The following is a 17,498-nucleotide window of genomic DNA, read 5'->3' as shown; positions in this document are numbered from 1 at the left end:
ATCCCTCCCATAGTCTTTCTGTATATAAGGTCCATCTTGTCTCCATTAAGGTGATCTGATTCTTATAATCTAGCCACTGCTCAGATTCTTAAAATCTAAGCACAGCTCAGATTTTTAAAATCTAGCCACTGCTCAGATTCTTATAATCTAGCCAAATGCTCAGATTCTTAAAATCTAGCCACTGCTCAGATTCTTAAAATCTAGCCACTGCTCGGATTCTTATGATCTAGCCACTGCTGGGATTCTTAAAATCTAGCCACTGCTCAGATTCTTATAATCTAGCCAATAGCTCACTAACATTCAGACTCCTTGAGTTTGCCCAGTATGATGGATGTAATAAACCTTGTCTTTGGCTGAAAGAAGGCTTAGGTCAAAGTCTTTCAGGCAGGACTTGTGTGTTGTGATTTTGGCGTCCCAGCATTCTTGAACCCCTAAACCTCATCAGAATCATACATTCGGAAGCCATCTAGCCCAACTTTCTGGCATATAGATGAGTTCTATGGAGGCTAAGTAACTTTCCCGACATTGCACTGGTTGTGTCAGAAGCAGAATCCTCACCTAGATCTTCTCATTACAAAGCCAAAGTTTTCTGCTCTATACCATTCTGCTTCCATGACTGAAACAGATTCCACTTACATTTTGTTAACATGTGCCCCTGAATAAAGCCATGCCCAAACTGTCCCTGGATAAGGAAAGCATAACATTCATATATCTGCTACAGTTCTTATATGTGAAATCTGGGGCTGTTTGTGATGTAACTGCAGCTTCAGAATCCAAAGCATACTTTTCCCTTAATAAGTCAAGTTAGTATGTTTTCTACCATTATTGTCCTGCCAGAGTTGAAACCCCACCTACCCCCAAGGGCAGTCAGCTCTCTCCACAGTAGTCTGGAAGATAACATATGGGGCTATCAAATGAGATTATAATTGTAAAGTGCTTAGCATGGTGCCTGGCATATAGTAAGCATTATACAAATGTTAATTATCTCCATCATCATAATTTTTTTTCAAGGTAAGGACTGCATTCAGAAAGAGAAGGATCAATTAAGACCTTTATTCCACCCCTAGAAACTCTATCTGGCTCCATAGAATGCATTTTCCCAGCTTGCTTTGTGAAGGCCACCTAGCTTTGGTCCTAGAATTCCACAGTTCTTTGAAGCTATGCTCTGTGTATTTACAAAACATTTCATCTGCTCATTGTAGAAAAGTCTTTATAGCACTAGAACAAAAAGGACTTTGGTGAACAAAAATTTGAATTTCTTTACAAGTGTAAACAGACTTGGGGTGGGAGGGGGAGTCTGCTATTAAATCAGGCCAATATCTGCCATAAGTTTTATCCTAACTGAAAGGTTGCCTTACTGGAGGCAAGGCAGCTACCATCATCGACTTCCAGGTAATTAATTTAAGTAGGCAAGGAGCAATTACTCATACAATTAGCAACAGCATGGGAATTTTTGCTATATCTGCTAGCTACTGCCAAGAGAGCCCATTTTTCCTTACACAACAAAGTGAGCTCAAAGATCAAATATTCTTTAAGAAAGTATCAAGAGACATATAGTAGAAATGCTCAGTGTTACTTAACACAGTGACTATCAAATGTAAGGCTGATGGTTTTGGCTCATCCAATTGCTTAATCCAAACATTTATTAGTCTTACCTTATGTGAAATACTGCTATGGGGGAGGGGGCATCCCTGCAGAGTAGATACATAATCCTTGCCTCCAGGAGATTAGACTCTAACAGGGTTGATAAGACATCTACATAGATAAATATGAAGCACATTAAGATGTGATGATTACAAAAGAAAACTACAAAGAGCTATGAGATCAAGTGAAGGAGAGTTCACTTTCTTAATTCATATTAGTACTGTTATTTACCAAGGCAAAAGTATTATAATATCTAAGAGTCTTTTGCTCTTCTGACATTATCAAATAAGATCAAACAATTTAATGTCTGGTGTCTACCTCATGGAGGCAGTGGTGGAGAAAAGACTATTCTTTAAATGAGGAAAACTTTGGTTCAAATCTCATATCTGACACATTCTGTTTACATAACAAGTCATTTAACCTCTTAGACTCCCAGCCAAATCTCTAAGACTATAAGGTAGGTAAAAGATACTGTCCTGTATTGGTAAAGGAATTTCCCTTATCTTGGAGGGAGCTACCTATACCAACTAAATCACAAGTCTAGACTAAAGCTGGAGTACAGTGCCCAAAATCAACATTCAAAAAATCATAGATGCTCAGATTTGGAAGAGTCCTCAGAAGATTTTCATAAAACACAATGTTGAATCTACCCCTTCTACCCTGACTCTCCTCCAGAAAGGAGCATTGCAGTATCCTCTCCAAACTGATTTTACTACTCAAAACTGAACACAATAATGTGCTTGGACCAAGGTCTTCATTAATTCATTTAACAAACATTTATTAAGTACATACTTGCTGAAGGCAGAGCACTATGCTAGGGGAGATACAAAGATAAGACAAAATTATGCCTCTTATAAAGCATACAGTCTAGGGGAATAAACTAGTTCATCTTATTTTTGGAAAACTGTAAAAGGAAATGACAAGAATAAAATAAAATAATTAACCATTGTTCCAAGAACAAATGCATAATGCATTGTTAAAATGAGGTCTTTTTCAGTCCCATTCCAATTGCCATCTATAAACCCACAGAAGGGTTTGTCACTTTTTTTTCTTTAGAGAAAATTAGCTACAAAACCATAGGTCCACCACCAGATTAGATATTGCTCTTGTATTTTAAACCTTGTGATTCTTTGTCATAGTATTATATAAAGTCATTTTATAGAATGTTATCAAATGCTTCAAAGCAGACATAATTTGTCAAAGTAAAACAAATGCACAGCGACATATTGAATTTGAGAAGTCCAAGAAACTCATTCTGACAATTCATTTTGGCCTATATTTACTGTAATTTTTTTTTTCTTAACCATGGACTTCTTTAACAGGGCCAACCAGAATTCTTTAAAGAATTTAATTCAAAAAAAGAGGTGGCAACCAAACCACTTTCCTTCACACACTTCATCAAAATAATGTTCTAGTCTATTCCTAAATGCCTAGAACCTAGAATGGAAAAGTTCAATGTAATTGAAAATTCAGGCAAATTTGTAGAAGTTTGTGTGAAGAGAAACCTTACAAAGTTTGTTCTTCATTTCTATTCCTCCACCAACCAGCCCATTTTAAAGATGCATGGTTGACACTGACAAATGGAATTTTGTGATAATATTAGCAGTTCTCCAATAATTCTACCAAAAATGTAGTGAATGACAATCCCTGACAGCCTCATTAGTTTTACTGGAATATTTTTCCCAATTTGGTCTTCTTACTTTTGATAATAAAAGATTCCTCTGAAGACTAGGGGAATCCTAGTGAGTCCTCAATAAATAGAAATAAAATTTTAGGATTTTGTTGGACCTTTAATTTCACTGATACAACAATCCCTTCTCCAATAGAGACTTTGATTCTTCTGTGCCTTTTAATCCTGTATCATTCTTGCACATATCTTTCCATAAAGTTTCCCTTGAGAATCCAATCAATGCACTGGAAAGCTTTCCACTAGTTCTTTTAATATCGTGGAGATAGCAAACTGTTATTCAAACTATCCATCTGTTGTCTCCCCTTTTTGATACATAATGGATGGCTAATTTCCTTTTTTTGTCATATATGTTCTTGAGGATATCTTTTATTTTGGATGCAATTCATTATGGATAATATTCTATACCTACTTACACTCACTATCCATCTTTACGTCATTCTTTGGATTATTTATAATCACATGTGTTCTTCCTTGCAATATGTCATATTAGAGGAATATTAGTGTTAAAATATGCTTTTGCAACAGCATGAAATTTGAAATCATGCATAGCACTACATAATATCCCAAAAGTAATGCAAAGCAATCTCTTTCTATTCAATTCTGGACCTGGTTTATTGTCTACCTGTATCACCTTTTTACATCAGTGATGAACTCACCTGAATAATTGTCTATCTAGCTCATTGATACTTCCTTTTTTTTTTTTTGGAGGCATTTGGAGTTAAATGACTTGCCCAGGGTCACAGCTAGCAAGTGTCTGAGGCCAAGTTTGAACTCAGATCCTCTTAACTCCAAGGCCAATGCTCTATCCACTGTGCCATCTAGCTGCCCCTTAGCTCATTGATTCTTAATCTTTTTATGTCAAAGACTCCTGTTCTGTCCAGAAATTCTGAGGGTCTTCCCCTCCCAGTTTGCTTCTTTGTGAAGGAAAACTAGGCTATCTTTTGCCTCAGTTCTTACCTAGCCTTTAACTACTGGATGGATGTTGCCTCAGACAAGCTGGGACCTGGGAAAGAACTTAGCTTAAAAAGGCCAGGGTCTCTCATTGCATCCAGTGCTATCATCAGCCATCCTGACCCATGTCTTGACACTGGACTCCAATGACTCTGGAGGAGAAAGTGAAGATGATGACTTTGCATAGCCCTGCCTCACTTAAAACCAATTCACTTGCAAGCCAAGACATCACCCTCCTGATGTCATTGGTCCTCTTCAAGAATGAAGGATGAACAACAACAACAAAATCTATAGATTGTTTCTCACAATAATGTTTTTAATGCATAAAATAAAATATAGAACTTTACAAAGGAAATTGAAATAGTTATCAAAATATTGGAAGGAAATAAATGTATCAATTCCAGGTTGTTATTTTTTTCCCACTTTTGTTTTTCATTGTGGAAGACAGACCAATGTTTTTGGCACATTGCTATGAATTTCCCTAAGGTTTTCAATCAAGCTATGTTCCAGAGCTCTATGATATTGTGATGTCATCTAGCACCTAGATGGAATCCTGCTTTTGCTTCTACCCTATGAAGGATTCATATACTACACTGAACATTTGGTAACATAGTTTTGCTTCACTTGATCTGAATACTCAGCACTTGGGGAAAAAAATAGATTTTTAACAAAACAGACTAGGTAAATATTTACTGACTTTATATTAGACAATACAAGAACCTCATCTATAGTTGGTTGATTAATTTTTAAAGGTATCTGGACTAAGTTTTGTTGTTGCTTTTTTATGAATTAAGACTTAAGAGAATTACTACAATCAAACTAAAGCCAGGAGCTAAAGCCTAGAGGCTGGTAAGTCTTGACAAAGATTGTGATAAGAATACTGATGCTGTGATGAAAAGGAAGAGGCTTAGACATAAATGAATGAAAAAAAAACATTTACTAAGTGCTTACTATGTGCCAAACAAGCACTATGCTATACACTGGGAATAAAAATAGAAAAGTTAAGCCATCCTTGGTTCTCAAAGAGCTCCCACTGTAACTGCGGGAGGCAACACATAAGAGAAAGTTCAGATCAAGAGCAGATGAATAACTCTAGAAGTCCTAAACGTACAGCATCAGGACATATAGCATGGCTCAGGGATCCTTACTTTACAGAAGCAGGTCAAATGACAGTCCTGGGGGATTGCAGGGTATAGAAGCTGGGTAGATTATAAGGCCTGGAGGATCTTAGGAGGCAGTGACAATGCATATAGTAAGGCCTGATGATCTTACCATAAAGAAGAGAGTTGTTGATTCCCATCTCATCCAACTTGTGTGAGTAGTCAAGCAGTAAGAGGAGAGGGCAACTTGAGTGGTATTGGATTTTCCTGCTTCTTGGCCATCTAGGAAGGGTTTCTGAGTTGGCCCAGAGCCAGAAAAGAGGCTAAGAAGAGAAGGAAAAAGAGATAAGATGTCTCCAGTGGTGGCAAAAAAAGAATAAGTTAGAGACTAATATACATATAATATATGTGTGCATATATATGTATATGTGTATGTATGTATATGTACATATATATTTTTAAAGATTTTTTTCCTTTCTTATATCACTGAGAACCGGTAGAGAATCAGACAAGGAGAAATAGACTCAATCATTAGAAGACTTGGAAGATTATATTACACAAGGCAAATAACCCTTTGAGAATGTTAGATAATAAAGATAAATTGCATAATCTATAGAACACTGGTCAGGAGGGAAATCTCTTGTTTTTCACTAACTGCTTATTAGATACATTTATTCAAGTATTGAATATTCATTCTAAATTCTGTCTGAGAATTTAGACTTTCCTAAACAATGAAGATAAATAAATCTTTATAACCTTTATTTCAGACATACACCAATTTTCTTAACAATGACTTTCAGAAAAGCACACTCTTCAAAAATTTCCCATAGGAGACATCATGCAGATATGGATCATTATAGTTACATTGATCACATTATGCACCATGAAAATCCTGGAGAAATGCAGATATTCTCATGAAAGCTAAGGTCATGTGTCATTCAAAAAACTGAAAAAAAAAGAGAATTATACATATATACACACACACTGAAAAAAAAAGAGAATTATACACACACACACACACACACACACACATATTCTAGGTCATGGGAAAGAGCATTTCTTTTGTGCTGAAGGCAACTTTGAATACACTTTGCTGGCACTCAGTAACTTCATAAGAATGTGAAGCAAGGGTCATTCCCAGATTTTGAAAACCCTGCTTTCATAGAGGTTTCAGTCTGGCAGTGTCAAGAATCAGACTAAGAAAATCACTATTGCACCTTAAACATCATCTAATCCAACTCCTTCATTTTATAGATGAAGAAACTGAGCTCAACAAAGATTATTTAGCTCATCTGAGGTTACATTGCTAGTAGCAGAAGAGCCAGTTTTTAAACCTCTGTCCTCTGACACCAGAGCCAGAACTTTGCCTTTCAACCTTACCTGCTACATACTAGTTTCATCTAGTGCCCTTCCCAGAACAAGAAGGACCTCAGGAAGCACTAAACAGATAAGCATCTTCTGCTGAGCTTGAGTGCACAGAGTCACCCAGTCAGTCTAGCAAACCCAGTTTCAAATGAAGGAGTGGTACCAGGGGAATGCAAGTAGGGCACATTCTGTTGTTTTCCTTCCCAAGGGGGAGGAGTCTCAGCAGAGCACAAAAAAATTACACGCTGGGGAAAATTTCAAACTGTCACAGCTTTTCTTCTGTGAAGCCTCCAAATGAATCCCCCTTTTACTCATCTCATTCTTGATCTGTGTTCCCTGTATCATAAAACATCTGCCTAAAGAACAAGAATAGCAATGGTTATATTGACTTTCCTGGGGAGTGTAGTAGCCCCCTGGGGATATGTAATGAGTGTGGTCGTCTCAGTCACACATTTTTGAGCAAGTGCAGATAACCTCTTACTACTTGCTGTTGATCATGAGTATTCTTTTAACTAGCTGCTGAGCCGGAACTCCATGGGAACTACTGCTGTCCCTGCAGGCTATGTTCTTCCTGCTCGCCTCAAGGAGTAAAGACAATTCTTTAGGGATCAATGAGGGGTGCCCTTCCCCCCACCCAGCAACAAAGCATGAGCTCATGGCCTCCTGGACAAGCTTGTGTCTAAGTTAGGATCATCTCCTCTCTACATCTTTCTTTTTTTTTGGGGGGGGTGATGGGGGTGTGGTGGTGGTGGAAGATTTTGAAAGGCAAAAATAGTGGCAGACACAGGTTAAGGCTAGAGACACTTAGGAAAAGAGTCACCTGTGGAAAGAAGAACCACTGAAATAAAAGTGGTGTTCAATAAGCCATCTTCAGTGAAGGTGAAATATCAAATAGTTCCTCTCTATCAAAGAAGTTATTTACAAATGTCTCAGCAAAGCTTAAATAGCCTCTCAACTGATTGTAATTTTTTATGATTCTTTGTTGCTTAGAATTCTCTTTTCTAAGTGAGGGAATAAAACTTCCTGTTCAATACCTGATATGTTTATATTCTAGGCAGCTAGATGACCCAGTGTTTAAAGCTATGAGCCTGGAATGAGAAAGACATGAGTTCAAATATGACCTCAGACACTTACTAGCTGTATGACCGGTAGGCAAGTCACTTAACCCCTATTTGTCTCAGTTTCCTCTTGTATAAAATGGGGGTGATAAAATAACACCTACCTCCCAGGGCTGTTATGATGATCAAATGAGAAAATAATTGTCAAGCACAGTTCCTGGAACATAGTAAGCATAATCCAAATGTTAGCTATTATTATTATTATTATTATTAACATTTTTGTATCTCCCCCCCCAACTCCACTTTGTTGAGAGAAATCCATTAGACCTTAGCCCAAAAAACACTGTTCTTTAGGAATCTGAAGTTAGAGTGAGAGTGGAGTACTCAGTGTCTCATCCCCTGGTTGAAGACACATATCCTCAAAGCAAAGAACACAGGGAAAACTTCAAGGACAACTAAAAAACAGGGACTGGCAAAGAATTCCATTTCCCCTAATCTCATTCTAGCAGTGCCTGGCTAGTCTCTCTGCTAGGTTAGAACCACAGGGTCAAATAGCTTGGGATGGAAAGAATTACAAAGTTTAGCTCATCCCACTCTCTCATCCTGAATGCAGCTGCAAAAATGTACTTGTTTTTCTTGATTTGTGTAGTCGTCCTATAGTATCATCATATGGCATCAGGGAAGAGCTAGATGAAGCAGATTCTGAGATCCGCTTATGAGAAATAATATGTTCTTATGGATATACTAATCCTTTGTTTTTAAAAAATTTTTAAATATTATTTTATTTTTCCAATTGTCATTTTTTCTTTCTTCTACTTCCTCTCCCAGAGAAAAAAATCTTAAAAAGAAAATAAAAACTCTTGAAATTAATATGCATAGTCAAGGAAAACAAATTCCTGTCTATATTGGCCATGTCCAAAATTGTGTGTTTCATTCTGCACATTAGTCTATCATCTTTTTGTCAGAGGTAGGCTATGCTTTGTCATGAAGAGCTTAGTTCTATTTCACTGTCTCTATCTCACTGGGACTTCAGGGACTGAATGTTTAATAATTCCATTGATCTGTAAAGCTTTCCCCGAATTGGTCAAGGTAATTGTTAGTGAGTTTACAAAACTTCTAATTCTTATAATTCATGTCCTTCAGCACCCATTTGAGACATTATGTTTCAAATACTTTTTTCCCCCTAATCTGTCCCCAAAGCATTTAATTAAAGAAAGTGCATTTAAACCATAGTTCCCAAAGTAGGTGATACCTTTCCAGAGGTGGGGGGTGATGAGGAGGGGGTGCATGGTAGTAGCCTTGGGTGCATTTGGGAGGCATTGAATAAAAATAAGGGGTCAGTGGAAACATAAAAAAGAACAGAAGAAAATTCTGAAAACTACACATTTCATCTGTTGTGTAACAGAGTTAGAGTCATAGTGATTACATTATTTTCCAAATAAAAACAAAAATGCAAGTTATAACTGATCAGTGGTCAAGTCTGCCAATAGGTCTTAACAAGCAAGTGTGTGCAGGGGAGCTATTGCACATTGTCAGGAAGTCCAGCATACATTAGCAGTAATATGTACATATAATGACTTGTTTATAATATGGTATTATTGCTTACATAATGCAATATTGCATTGTCAAAATTTCAATGTAGGAAAAACCCCACAAATTTATAATAAATTATTAAATTTAAGATGAATCATTCAAAAATATGTTTTTGAAATGATACAAACTTTAAAAAAGAATTTAAAGGGCTAAAGAAAGTAGAGTGCTAAGTAATTTTCTTTTTAAAGGGGGAGTAAGACTGACTAAGTTTGGGAACCCCTGATTTAAACTAATGCTTACTTTCTTGTCAATGTTTCTATTTCTTCTTATTCTTCCCACTTGTTCCTCTTCCAGTCTTCTTGGTACATCAAAAGCCCATTTCAATAGCTGCTTCATCTTCTTCTATGTACTCAGGATCTTGTCAATCTTGTTGCTTTTCCTGCTCCTCAATTATCAGTACAAACCAAAGGTAGGAACTAAATTTAATGATGTTCCTTAGTCATGGGAAGCTCCTTAAATTAGTAATAAATTAGTAATAAAGAACTTTTGGATCAATGAACTCCTGGAGAGAGGAGAATTGATTGGCTCCCTGATTAGTAGCCAATCCTATATTTTCCCCAGATACTCTGGGGACCTCTTGCCCCAAGTAACCTTGCTACAATGGAGAAGTAACTACTGCTATGGCAGATTCTTTGCAATGCTAAAGTTGAGCCCTGAAGAGGATATATACATATGTGTGTGTGTGTGTGTGTGTGTGAAATATATATGTATACGTATATGTGTGTGTGTATATGTATATGTAAATATGTGTACAAAAATACTATATACTGAGCCAAGGCTCAAACCAGGAAGGGGATTTGTTGCCTTAATTCCTGCTACTCAAACAGTATTCCTGCCACAGTCTTGCTGCCATGATACTCTAAGTGATCAGTTAGGTAAGATCCTTCCTGATCAAGTCAACTTCCTTTCCAGATTTCTGTTCTCTACATCACAGCCATCTCTGTGATATAGTAGTTCCACTACCCTTTTCACTGATACACTAAGAATAATGTAATTACCTGGAACTCTCAAATTGATTAGTATCCAAGACTCTTTGCCCTTGATCTTGGCCCACACTTAAGATCAATCATGGAAGACACTTTATTCAGAGCATGGGATTTCCCCCACTTCCCCCCCAACATACACACCTGGAGGGCTTCCTTCCTCTGATTGGCTGTTATCTACACCAGTGAATAAAGTGACCAGTGCCATTGGTCCAAACACACAGCCCATGATAAAACAGTATTCCCATTCCTTGGGAGCGTGAGGCCTCTAGCTAACCCCAAAATGGGATTAACCCAGGTTCCCTTGCAATGCTCAACAGTTCCTCCTCATCTGACAAGATGCAAATATCCTGTCTTCTACACGGTCATTCTCTTGCACTAACACATCTATTAGAACTGCTAATTTATCTAGAAAGAGTAATCTTACAAATTAGCACTTCATTTCCTCACTTAAATCTAAAAAATATCACTATCCACCTGCTCCCTTCCTACCCAAGAGGGCTCTAATTAGTGAAATTCATTCATATACTCTTTCAAGAAACATTCTCTCTTGGATTTACAGTAGGGTTGGGATCATATTCCAATTAATAGTGGAATATCACCCAACTGCTAGAAATTCTTCCTTAGAGAGCTCATAGTGCCCCAGCAGAAAATTATTTACCTTCTATCATCAAAGGAACAAGTGAGTCCAAACTTACTCCTTCTAATTCATCAGTAGCAATGTATACACTAGGCTGGTATATCGATAAAGTAAATTGCTGGATCTGAAATGGCCATTTCACTGACTCCAAAGACTGATGTCCTTGGAACACAGGCCGGCTCAAACAGTGAGGCAGGGAGACAATATGGTATAGCGAAAAGAGTGCTGGACTTGGAATCAGAGGACCTGGGTTTAAATCCTGACTCTGCCACTTATTACTTACGTTGATGGAATATTAATAAAGCTGCCCCCAGCTGAAAGGACAATCTTAGCCTCAATTTAAGAGGGGACCCTCCTGGCTCAGTTTCCCCATTGTCTTCCTTTGAAAAGGAATGTTTCCCACCTGGATGTTCCTGAGTCTGGCTATGAAATGGAATTAAAGTGATTCTTCCCTGAATTCAAACAGAGCTAAGGATCCTGTCATATCTGGCATGTCCTTGCTTTTTCCTTTTATAGCAAATTTCTATAATCAGAGCAAGTGAAAGATATGAATACAATGCAAGTATGTGAAATCTTGCTGTTTTTATTCTGAATGTGTAGTCATTCCATATTCTAAACAACCAGGCAGATTATTACTCGGCCTTGTCATCTTGCCTGCCTGCATAGTGAAGTGAAAGATTAAATTCTTGGAATAGAACATTCTTTCTGAATGATATGGGAATAATTAGACAAAGAGAAAAGAAGTTTGTGAAAGAAAGGTAAAAACACAATGTTAACTATTATCCCATAGACTAAGGCTGGGACACATCTCCAAGAAGACTGGAAAAATAGCTCAAGTTGTAGAAAACTTTGAATATCAAAAGAGTTTATATTTTATTCTAGAGTACTAGGGAACCACTGGAGTTGACTGAGTAGGGAGTGGCATGGTTACAATTATGCTTTAGGAAAATTACTTCAACATCTAAGTGGAAGATGAATTACATTGTGTAAGTCTTGAGGCAAGGAGACCAATTAGGAGTTTATTTCAATATCACAGATGGGAGGTGATGGGGCCCTGAATTATAATAGTTATTATGTGACTGCAGAGAAGGGAAAGGTACTAGAGATGCTGTGGAGATGGAAATGGCAAGGTTTGGCAACTGATTGGATATATAGGGGAAAGTTACTTGGGATAGGGAAGAAGATTCCATTAAACTGGTTACTCTTATAATAGCTAATAATAATAATAATACATGACAATCATCATAATAACTAACTCATTAAGGTTTGAAAAGTATTTTATATAAAATATTTCATTTCATCCATCCAACAATCCTATCAGGTAAGTGCTAAAGTGGTTATCATAATAACCATTCTTCAAATGAGGAATCAGAATCTCATAGAGGTGAAGTGTCTTGCCCATGGTTACACAACAAGAAATGTAAGAAATGGCATTTGAAGCTACTATTGTGCTAAGGCCAAGCTCAATGCTATTTCTACTGTATCAGGCTGCTTTTTTATTGGCACTTATTTAAGTATGAACGTGGTTCAACAAAGTACTGGTTAGCTCTGCAGAAGCTGAATGTACAGGTTCACCATAGGTCATTTTCTACAGTGCCAAATACGCCTAGATCTTTGGCAGTTGAGCAAAAATAGACAAGACTTATAAGACAGAACAAGGGAAAATAGATGACACATTATTTGGTTTCCCTGCTTAAAGTGGAAGTGTCCTGATAGAGCAAAAGGGAAAATGCCCCTGGGGCACACAAACTGTCATAACTACATTATTTGCTTACCACCACCATTCTATTACTGTATGTGTCATTGACAAGCTGATATGAAGGTCAATGTTAACATTAGGGTCATTGTGTCTTTGCTTAAATATGTGTTTAAAATGTACTGGGCCCAGCCATGATGTGAGTACAAATGATGGTGGATTCTCCAAAAGGCTGAACTTGCTCTCTCTTTCTCCAATGTGTCTTCCCAAAAGTTCTAACATCTCTAAAGTTCAATATTTCCACAACTGTGGAGACAACAAATATTTGTAAAATGATTAGCACAGTACCTGGAACATTACTGATGCTTAATAAATGCTTGTTCCTCAACTGTATTCATTAGCTACAGACACTGCTTCTACCTGCTGGCTTCTTGTAATGATAAAAATCTGTGGTAATGAGAAACTGAGGCATAAAGTTCCAAGCATAATCAATTTATTGGCAAGGCTAGGGATTGCCAGTGAAAGAGATACAAGGCTCCTCAGTAGCCAACAATCTATTTGACACAGCAGCTCTTTTTGACAGTTGAAAGGGTAGCAATACCAAAAATAGTCCAGTGACCAAACTAAGACTATGATTGGTCTGGCACAGAGATGACTAATGGCTTTACACTGGCTTGAAGGGGATTTCCATAGCCCATAGCAATAGGGAAAACAAAGAGCTGACTAATGTTCTCTGGAAAGTTCCATGTTAGGCGCCATTTATCACCAGATTGACTCATGGTCAGCAAATTCAAAGATTTGAGTTAGAAACATAAGGGAGCTCAAATTCACATAATGAGGAGGCCAACCAATACATAGTGGATTGATCATTAATACATAATACATTTACTAAGCCTTATTAAAATAATACAAAATAAAACAGGGTATCAGTTTTCAATTTCTCATTCTTAAGTAGTCAAAGGCCAGGTTTCATGTTGCCCTGTTGCTATGGTTCATTCATTCACTCATCAAGCAATAAATTTATACCTAATAGACACAAGGCTGTGAATGTTTCTACACTAGGTATTTCAAATAGTTTTTTTTTAAGTCCAGATTGGATCAGCAACCAACTTTATCTAATATGAACTGTCTTCTGATAGGAAGTCTAAGCACAGTGTCTTAGTATGTAGTTAATAATTGATAGTTTACTGAATTGCTGACTGACATCTATGAAGACTAATTTGAAAGCCCTATTTAACTAAAAAAAAAGCTCAGTCCAGTGCTACTGTTTAATATGTAAATAGATACAGATATAGCTAAACTATTTATTAAGCATTTGTTTCATGCCAAGAACTATTCTAAGAACTGGGGATACAAATGCAAGCCACCAAGATAGTCCCCGAAGTTAAGGAGCTTATTTTCTAATGGGGAAAGACAACACATATAGGGGAGCAGGAAGGACTTATGGTACACGTACAGCAGCATGGTTTGGTGATAACAGCAACTAACATGATTTACCTATCAGAGCCTTGTATCCCATGGGTGGAGTCCAGGATTCCAGTGAAGCTAAAGGGAGATTAGAAGGACAGCCAGGATGTAGGCAGCATGGTGTGGAGAATAGAACTTGTATTTATTGGTGAATATGAGGTTGAATGAGCATACTACCTCACACTGTCATTGTAGCTACAGATGACTTCTAAAAACACAATCTCAACATGTTTAGCCAATGATCTAAACAATTCAGAAGCAGCAAGGTGGCACAGTGGATGGAGCACTAGGCCTAGAATTAGGAAGGCATGACTCAAAACTGGCCTTGGACAAGAACTAGCTTTGTGACCCTCTGTTTGTCTCAGTTTCCTCAACTGTAAAATGGGGAGAAGAATAGCACTTACCTCATAGGGTTATTGTGAGTCTCCAATGAGATAATATTTATATAGTGCTTAGCACCCTAGCATATAGTAGGTGATATATAAGTGCTAATTCTGTTTCCTTCTCACAGTCATCACCTAGCTGGAAGTAGGATAGTCAAGATTACTGGTTACTGCAAAGTTAAAAAGAGAGCAATCCCATCCAGGAACAGCATTTCCATCTGAAAATACAGGTCAGCTGTAGTGTCAGTGTAGACTTCTAGGGTTAGTACAACTCAAGGGCATATATTGTTAGCCCATTAACAGGAAGTAAGATAGGGTTAAGTATAAAAGGAAGACAGAAAAACTGAGGCATCAGATTTGAAGGGCAAAACAAAAGGAGAGCTAATTTCCAAAGTACAAATCAAGGGTGGCATGGGTGAGTAAAGGGATAAATAAGCTTGATGAGATTGAAAAAAAAATGGAAACCTGGCCAAAGACAGAATCAAAATCAAACTAGATATGAATGCCAAGGTACATTCCTTTGAAGACACTTCTGCTGGATTACTGGCTCCTTTTAATAGTGCCTTGTAGTGTTGTTTCTCTGCCCATCCCTCCAATCATTAATGACCATGCCTTCAGAACTCACATAGCACTTTGTTTTCCACCCTTGGTAAGTTACAAAGATAGTCAGTGGAATAATAAGGGCAAAGCCCATTGACTCAAAACTTCCAGAGGCAAAAGTAATGTTTGATTACAGTTCTCAGAGAAAGAAGTGGAAAGGTGAGAGACAGCAGGACCAAAGTAGGGGCAGGCTCTGTCTGTGCCATGGAAGATTATCATGGTGAATTATCTTTAGGAAATTACTTTGTCAGAAGGCAGAGTGTTCTGTTTTATTTGTTCTGGTGAGGTTCTATTCCATTCTACTTTCCCTATAATATTCATCCCCAAGAAATGTTTGCTTAATCATTATCCTGCTTAGTTTCCTGACCTTTGAAATTCTAAAGGATTGAAATCCTCAAATGAAATTCCAATCCCTGTGTGCCAAGAACAGCTGTACAGATGGTAAATAAAATTCCTTGATGAAAAAGATGTCTGTGGTGTTAAGGTCCTTGAACTGAAGCTCAAAATATAAATATCATCTAAATAAAATATACCTAAATTCTTATACATACATACATACATATATATATATCCCAAAGGAGTGACTATCTTATCAGGAATACTTGACTAAAAAGAAATTGTATGATTTGTTTATAAAGATTTTCCCTAGGAAATATCCTTCAGGGGAGAATTCTGATGTTTGGGTTCTGAAATTATATTCTAAAGATAAGTAGAAGGTTCTCACTGAGATCGCAACAGCACTGCATGAACTGATCAGATCTTTAATCATATAGGAGCACATAAAGGTCAAAAAGACATAGAAAAGAAGAAGATATTATCTAAGCTAACAAGTTCTGAGAAACTTCTATAAATTCTCCATTTACTTATGGTTAATTTTGATGCACAGATTGAGCAGATGAATTATTCAAAAGGCCAAGATCCTTGCTAACAGAGTGGAGAAAAAAAAAGCAGAAGTGATAGCTGGGAAGGAGGCATTGAATTTTGTCAAATGAGAATTAGTATTTCAATGAATGAGCTGCTTTAGGAACTAAAATGGAGTCATCCATCATTTTTTGGTTTATAGCAATTGAAATTACCAGGTAGCAATGGAGCTACCTACGAGCTTTTTTTTTCCCATATAGTTCCTAATATGGAAGCAAAATGTTGGGGTCTCAAATCTATAGATAATTGAAATTAAGGAATACATTAAGCTTAGCTCAAGTTGATTAGGGCTTTATATTCAAAAACTACTGTCACTGAAAAAAATCAAATAGTCTATATGAAGTAACTAGCATTTCACTGCTTGGGGAATGACTAAAGAAAGCAAGGTACATGAATGTAGTTAAATATTCCTATGGTGTAAGACGAAATTAATATGATGAATACAGAGAAACATGGAAAGATTTACACAGTTGAATGTATAGTAAGAAGAGTCCAGAAAACAATAAATACAACAGTGTAAATAGAAAGAACTAACACAAAATAATCAAAAGGGAATGTTGCAAAATTACAAAGAATAAGCATGGCTAAATGAGTTAATTGTTATAACAAGGTGTAGCTAAACATGTTTCTAGCACCTTGGGCAATCTCTCTTCACCAGGGAAGGGGAGAGAGGGAATCAGAGCCAAGGATCAGAGATAAGGTCATTCCTTAGGAGGACCCAACAGAAGGAGATAAGCATGGTTTTGGAGGATCAGCTTTTCCCTTTTCTGTTCAAAGCAAGGAAGGTGCTCCCCAGCCAACTCTGTCATGCACTGCAACATCTGCTGGTTATGTTTCTATGAGGACTTCTACAAGAGCATACCAGACCCAGATGTGTTTTGTCAAACCAGAATGCTTAGCTGATAGAAATTTTGTCTTTGTCTAACTAGCTAATCAATAAACATTTATTAAGTATAAGTGTTTACTATGTGTCTGGCACTGTGCTAAGTGCTGGGGATACAAATAAGGAAAAAGTCCCCACCTTCAAGTAGCTCTTGCTAGAATTAAGAAGCACCCATGGGAAAGAGTTGTAGGAAATGGGGTTTTAATTGGAGCTATACAGAAGCCAGGGAAAGCAATATGCAGAGAGTATTCCAGGCATGGAGGGGAAGACAGATAAAAATGTCTGGATCCGAGAGATGGAGTGTTTGTGGAACCAAAAGGAAGCCAGCATCACTGGATCACAGAGAACATATGGCAGAGAATAAGATATAGGAAGATTGGAAAGGTAGAAATGAGCTAGGTTATGAAGGTCTTTGAACACCAAGCAGAGAATTTTATATTTGATTCCAGAAGCAATTAGAAGCCAGTGGAGTTTATTGAGTAGGGGGTAGGGGTGACATGGTCAGACCTTCACTTTAGGAAAAC

General features: G+C 37.3%; 1 long non-coding RNA gene across 1 annotated transcript; it reads right to left on the bottom strand.

Moving 5' to 3' along the window:
- Window positions 1-4,677: 4,677 nt before the first annotated feature.
- Window positions 4,678-9,803, bottom strand: LOC144457921 (uncharacterized). Its single transcript, XR_013487525.1, has 3 exons — window positions 9,642-9,803; window positions 7,973-8,025; window positions 4,678-5,708 (listed from the first exon to the last, which is right to left on the bottom strand). It is a non-coding gene; the product is annotated as an uncharacterized LOC144457921 (long non-coding RNA).
- Window positions 9,804-17,498: the final 7,695 nt, after the last annotated feature.

The sequence above is a fragment of the Phascolarctos cinereus genome, unplaced genomic scaffold (genome assembly GCF_003287225.1).
Source record: "Phascolarctos cinereus isolate Bilbo 61053 unplaced genomic scaffold, phaCin_HiC Scaffold_5;HRSCAF=322, whole genome shotgun sequence".
In the NCBI taxonomy this organism is placed as follows: Eukaryota; Metazoa; Chordata; class Mammalia; order Diprotodontia; family Phascolarctidae; genus Phascolarctos; species Phascolarctos cinereus.
The sequence above is the reverse complement of the archived record's forward strand: the minus strand, read 5'-3'. Positions and strand labels throughout refer to the sequence as shown.